The sequence below is a fragment of the Vipera berus genome, assembly GCF_964194415.1.
Source record: "Vipera berus genome assembly, chromosome: 4".
NCBI classification, from domain to species: Eukaryota; Metazoa; Chordata; class Lepidosauria; order Squamata; family Viperidae; genus Vipera; species Vipera berus.
Window position 1 is genome coordinate 109,188,375 of NC_138206.1, and position 5,481 is coordinate 109,193,855.

Genomic DNA, 5,481 nt, shown 5'->3' on the forward strand with positions numbered 1-5,481 from the left:
GCCTCCTTTGATCTCAGCCTGTCCATTAGTTGAAAATCTGAGTGATGGAGCTTGAATATTCTCTCTGTGTCTCAAGTATAGAGCTATTCATTAAGAGGAGCTCTTCATGTTTTGATATCTTGGGTTATTTTTAAAGTTTAGGTTGTATGAAGTCCACTGCTCTTTATATGTCCAGTTACTGAGTGTGACAGATCTTCAAAATGGTTCAGCATTGAAACCAGACTTTCTATAGGTAAAGGCATCTGTGGACAGCTTTTTAGCTGGTTTTCTTAGGCAACACTGTTGGCAACTGTTGCCTAGCCTGGCTTCTTGTAGGACCCGGCTCTGAGAATAAAAATGTTTGCCTGTTCCTTAGCTGCATGAGTCAGTCTATCTCTGTGCTGAATTATAGCTTTTAATGTGTAGCTGTTAACATCTTTCTTTGACAAGTCTTTAGTTTGGAGGGAATGTCAGTTTGCTTCAGTTGGAGAATCCAGGTTTGGTTTTTTTTTAAGGAAATTTGGTTTAAACACTGCTTTTAATTCTCTCTCCTCCTCCCTCCCACCTCCCCGATGCTCCATTGTTGTACAAGACTACGTGATTTGTGTCTGTGTAGTTCATAAAAAATGGGTTGGTATGCTAATGGCTTGTTTACCGAATGTGCATTTTACATGAATACTGTACTGTTTTACATTAATACTGCATGATTTTCTATGTGGAGTGAATAAAGAAAAAAAAAAGTCACAAGCACCGTAACCATTTGATCTTGCTTCGAGTATTCAATTAACGCAGAAAGGATTGTGAACTTGTATAATTAGAAATCCTCTCCGAATTTTCATTAGTTTGTTTTCTGATAGGAGCGTGCACACTTTTTGTTAAAGTAAGATAATACAAGTATAGTTGATAGAGCTATATTAGCTGACATTCTGGATATATGTAAATATATGTTATCTATAATTTCAAACAATGGATCAGAATCTGGATGGGACAGGCCCATATTTGGATCATTATCAGGAAATTCCACTGTCAGGCATCAGATAAACACAAACAGCTGTATCCTTTTTTATTTTCAATAGACTAGGACAATATTTGCAGACCAAGTTAAAACTTTAGGTTAATCCAAATAGGTGTGGGGATTTTTGAATTATGCTGTACAAAACCTTGGACATTTTAGGTGCCTGCAGCTCAGGGCTTACAACTGTAGCAGCTTCTTCTTGATGCCAGATTTACAAGAAGTTGACAAGAGATGAGATGTTTGTGAAGAAGAATAACACCCTTACCGAATGTGGTAGAATTGTTGCTGAATATACATTAAAGGTAAAGGTAAAGGTTCCCCCACACATGCGTGCTAGTCGTTTCCAACTCTAGGGGCCGGTGCTCATCTCCGTTTCAAAGCCGAAGAGCCAGCGCTTGCCGAGGACGTCTCCATGGCCATGTGGCCGGCATGACTAGACGCCAAAAGCGCACAGAACGCTGTTACCTTCCCACCGGAGTGGTCCCTATTTTTCTACTTGCATTTTTACGTGTTTTCGAACTGCTAGGTTGGCAGAAGCTGGGATGTGTAACGCGCTCACTCTGTTACGCGGCACTCGGGATTCGACCCTCCAAACTGCCGACCTTCTGATCGACAAGCTCAGCGTCCTAACCCACTGAGCCACCGCGTCCCTATAGCAAATAAATATGGGATAGCAAAAAAAATGCTCACCAGCAACTCAACCGAGAATGAAGAGAGTTATATAGAATGCATCCTCGCAGAATAAATACGATCTTATCTCCTGAAACCAGAAAGGCATGCTTTGCTGGAGGTGTTCATAAGTAACAAACCATCTCTTAAACTCACCAGGGAAGTAAAAGAATAGAGCACCCAGTCATTCTACCTAAACATCTACCTAAACTACAGGACTTAAGAAAAATTGGATTATCAGAATGGGTTTTACAGAAGGAAATCCAAAATGCTAAATATGGGATGATATTATTTCCTCCTCCCTGTCATTGCAAACTGCCATACTTGTTGCAACAGGCTAATGCAGTTACTTGTCAAATTTGTCACTTCTGTGAAATAGGTCAAATACTAGCTTTCCCTTCTTGTATTCTTAAGCATTAAGAAATAATGGCATCCTAGTTAAATTGAGAGGGACACGGTGGCTCAGTGGGTTAGGACGCTGAGCTTGTTGATCAGAAGGTCAGCAGTTTGGCAGGTCGAATCCCGAGTGCCGCGTAACAGAGTGAGCGCCTGTTACTCGTCCCAGCTTCTGCCAACCTAGCAGTTCGAAAGCACATAAAAATGCAAGTAGAAAAATAGAGACCACTACGGTGGGAAGGTAGCAGCGTTCCGTGCGCCTTTGGCGTCTAGTCATGCCGGCCACATGACCACGGAGACGTCCATGGACAAGTGCTGGCTCTTCGTCTTTGAAACGGAGATGAGCACCGGCCCCTAGAGTTGGAAACGACTAGCACACATGTGCGGGGAAACCTTTACCTTTACCTTAGTTAAATTGAGACACGTAAGCCTGTTGCTGGCATAAGCTTTCTAGTCACTGTCTATTTAGTGGTCAAAAAAAAGGGAAAAGAATAGACCTAGAAACTCACCAGAAAGGAAGCAAGGATCTTCACGATAGTCTTTTGTTTATTCAGACTTTACTTCAGTAAAAAGCCATTTTTGCTAAGAAAATTGATGGTTTTCTACTTAAAAGATGGGGTTTAGCCCATCCTAAAGTAAAGAGCATCAGCATTATGCTTCTTTTCAAATCTGATGACTAAATCAAAATTCAGAGCTATCCATGTCTAATGAAAAAAAAATCTCAGGTAAATTTCTTATTTTTTTTTATTCCAATAATAATCAGATAATGTGGCACTTTTAAGATCAACAGACTTAGTGTACATTAACAGATCAAACTCTTAAAAATGTTTCTGGCTTAATAACGGTCTGTAAAATTTCTGGTTATGAGTGCAACTTTTATCAGTTATAGAAATTGTCAGAAAAGACACGGATACCTCTGAGTTTTGATTTGATCATCAGGCTTGCAGAGAAGCATAATATCAATCCTGTTTGCTTTAGGATATTGAAGGGAGTGTCGCAATGTTACAGTTTAATGAACGCTTCCTAGTTATTAAAAAGGAAAGTTCCACTTGAAGTGGAGTAATTAAAGCTTTTTACGAGTTCAGCATCAATCAGTTAATGCTTGTGTACTGGAGAATAAGATCAGAACAAATTACCCTTGAATAAACAATAATTTAGGTTACAAATTGGGTTTCAGTTTTATTTATATGGCATTTATCTTCCAAGAAGATAATGTGCCTCACTAGCAGTTCTGGCACTCCAACTGAGTCTTGGTCATTTTCAGTGCATAATATTAATTATGGGGCCTCGCCCATGTGGAAAGTCAACTGCTTTGCATAGCAAAATCCACAGGTATTCAATCTAGATATGCACACTCAGCGATTACCTATATTAATCGTCCTACAATAATGAACATCAGACAGCTAAATCTCACATCTGTGGATCACCTTTATATCCAAAAAAATGTAATATTGGTGGAGCAGTGGGCTAATGCCTCCTTAAGTAACACCAGCTGCCTGCAATTATTGCAGGTTCGAGTCCCACCAGGCTCAAGGTTGACTCAGCCTTCCATCCTTCCGAGGTAGGTAAAATGAGGACCCAGATTGTTGGGGGCAATAAGCTGACTTTGTAATAATGCCGCTGGGGGGGGAGCGAAAGCCCTAATAAGCAGGCATATACATAGAATGAAGGCTACTGCTAAGCACATTGATTTGTGCTTTAGACTGTAAGCCGCCCTGAGTCTTCGGAGGAGGGCGGGATATAAATGGGATTAAAAAAAAATGAAGATAATCATAATTCAATCCATTGAATTAGAAGTCAATTCCTTTAAATCCAATTTAGTTTCTGTCTTGGTTGTGCTACCAAAATGGGACAGTTTTATTCTCAAATGGCATATAGGAAACCGAGGCAAAGAGGAATGACGCAAGAACAAATACGATGCATCGTAGGTTAGACTTTTCACCTATGGCTCAGGTTTAAAGCTGAAAGCTTGTGTTTTTTTTCCCCAAAGATGTTTGTGACAAGGCCACTTTATTTTGCTAAGCGCAGGTATGCATTGTTGTGGCCAGTGCTTTTTTTGTAAAAGAAAAAGTTGCCGGAACTCACACACGTCATACACCCCGCCTTGCCTACCCTACAAGCTTCCATCCAAAAAAGGTGTCGGAACTCCGTTCTGGGCGTTCTATGACAAAAAAAGCCCTGGTTGTGGCTAATTCAAAACAGACCTATTTAAGTGTTGAAACAGAAGATAGCTTTTCTGACCAGATGAGATGAGCCATTGCTACTCTGAGCAGAAAATGTTGTGCTAGAACAAATAAAATGTAGATCCTTTTTTCAACCACTAGCCTAGTGTTACCCAGTCTGACCGTAGTGGCACTCCAGAGTTCAAGAAGCTGATTGTTCGCATGAGGTGCAATAAACCATGTTTTTCAAATCACAGCAGCTAGTCTGGTGAAGCATGTGAGCCAAACCAAGCAAACAACATGATGGCTTAGATCTGAGGTGGCACCTGCCAGTTGTCTGAGAACCCCTAAAATCGTGTATTGTGAGACATGCCCAGATTCTACCACTGAAATACTGAAACTGGCCATATGTTGTCAGTTTATTTATTTCATGGAAGTAAACAAAAGAGGTCTGTTAATATATTGTGCCATGGAGGAAATACAACACACTTTTAAGCTTCAGTTAGAAGTATAAAAGTATTGCTAGATAAAATGCATGGAAAATATCACTTTCCTAGGAAAGTGCAGATCATTCAGAGGCTTAATGCAGCCCAGAAATAAAATGGCTGGATGATTGCACAGGGTAGCACAACCATGATGAATGTGAAACAACAAGGACACCAGCCTGGCAACCAAATGTAGGTTAGTCCACTCTATTGTGTTCCCCTTAGCTGTCTACAGTTGTGAAAGCTGGACCTTAAAAAAGCAAGACATGAAGACAATTGACTGAGGAAGGCTCCTGAGTATTCCTTAGACAGCAAAGGTGACCAAGAAGCAAATCCTGGAGCTCATAATGCCAGATGTGTTACTGGAAGAAAAACTCACAAACCTGCCATTTCACTTATTTTGGCCATGTCATGCAGGGGAATTCACTGGAGAAAACCATTGTGTTTGGAAGAGTTAGCGGTCAAAGGAAACCAAGCCGCCAAAGAACATGGCGGCTGGACACCATCAAAGCTGACACCCAGCCAGAGCATAGAAAAACAGCACAAGATTGAAAAAAGTGGAGAGAACCTGGCCCGTAGAATTGTCGAAAGTCAGACAGGGCTGAATGGCTATCATCATCATCATCACCATCATCAAGCTGACCCAGGTGATTATCTCATCATGAAAAAAAAGTTACTTGAAGAAAGAGTGAAGGGCAGCTTGTTCTGTCTCCAAATGCTTGTTAGTCTGCCTGTTATTCAGTCTCCCTGATCTGTCCTGTTTAATAATAATAAT

The 5,481-nt window shown here is 40.7% G+C and overlaps 1 protein-coding gene across 1 annotated transcript in view; it reads left to right on the top strand.

Moving 5' to 3' along the window:
* OBI1 (ORC ubiquitin ligase 1) overlaps nt 1-735 on the top strand; it is a 39,409-nt gene extending 38,674 nt beyond the window's left edge. Inside the window, exon 6 of the mRNA XM_081327157.1 lies at nt 1-735. This exon is cut by the window's left edge and continues 1,624 nt beyond it. The gene's annotated coding sequence lies outside the window, so the exon portion shown is untranslated.
* The last annotated feature ends 4,746 nt before the right edge of the window (nt 736-5,481 follow it).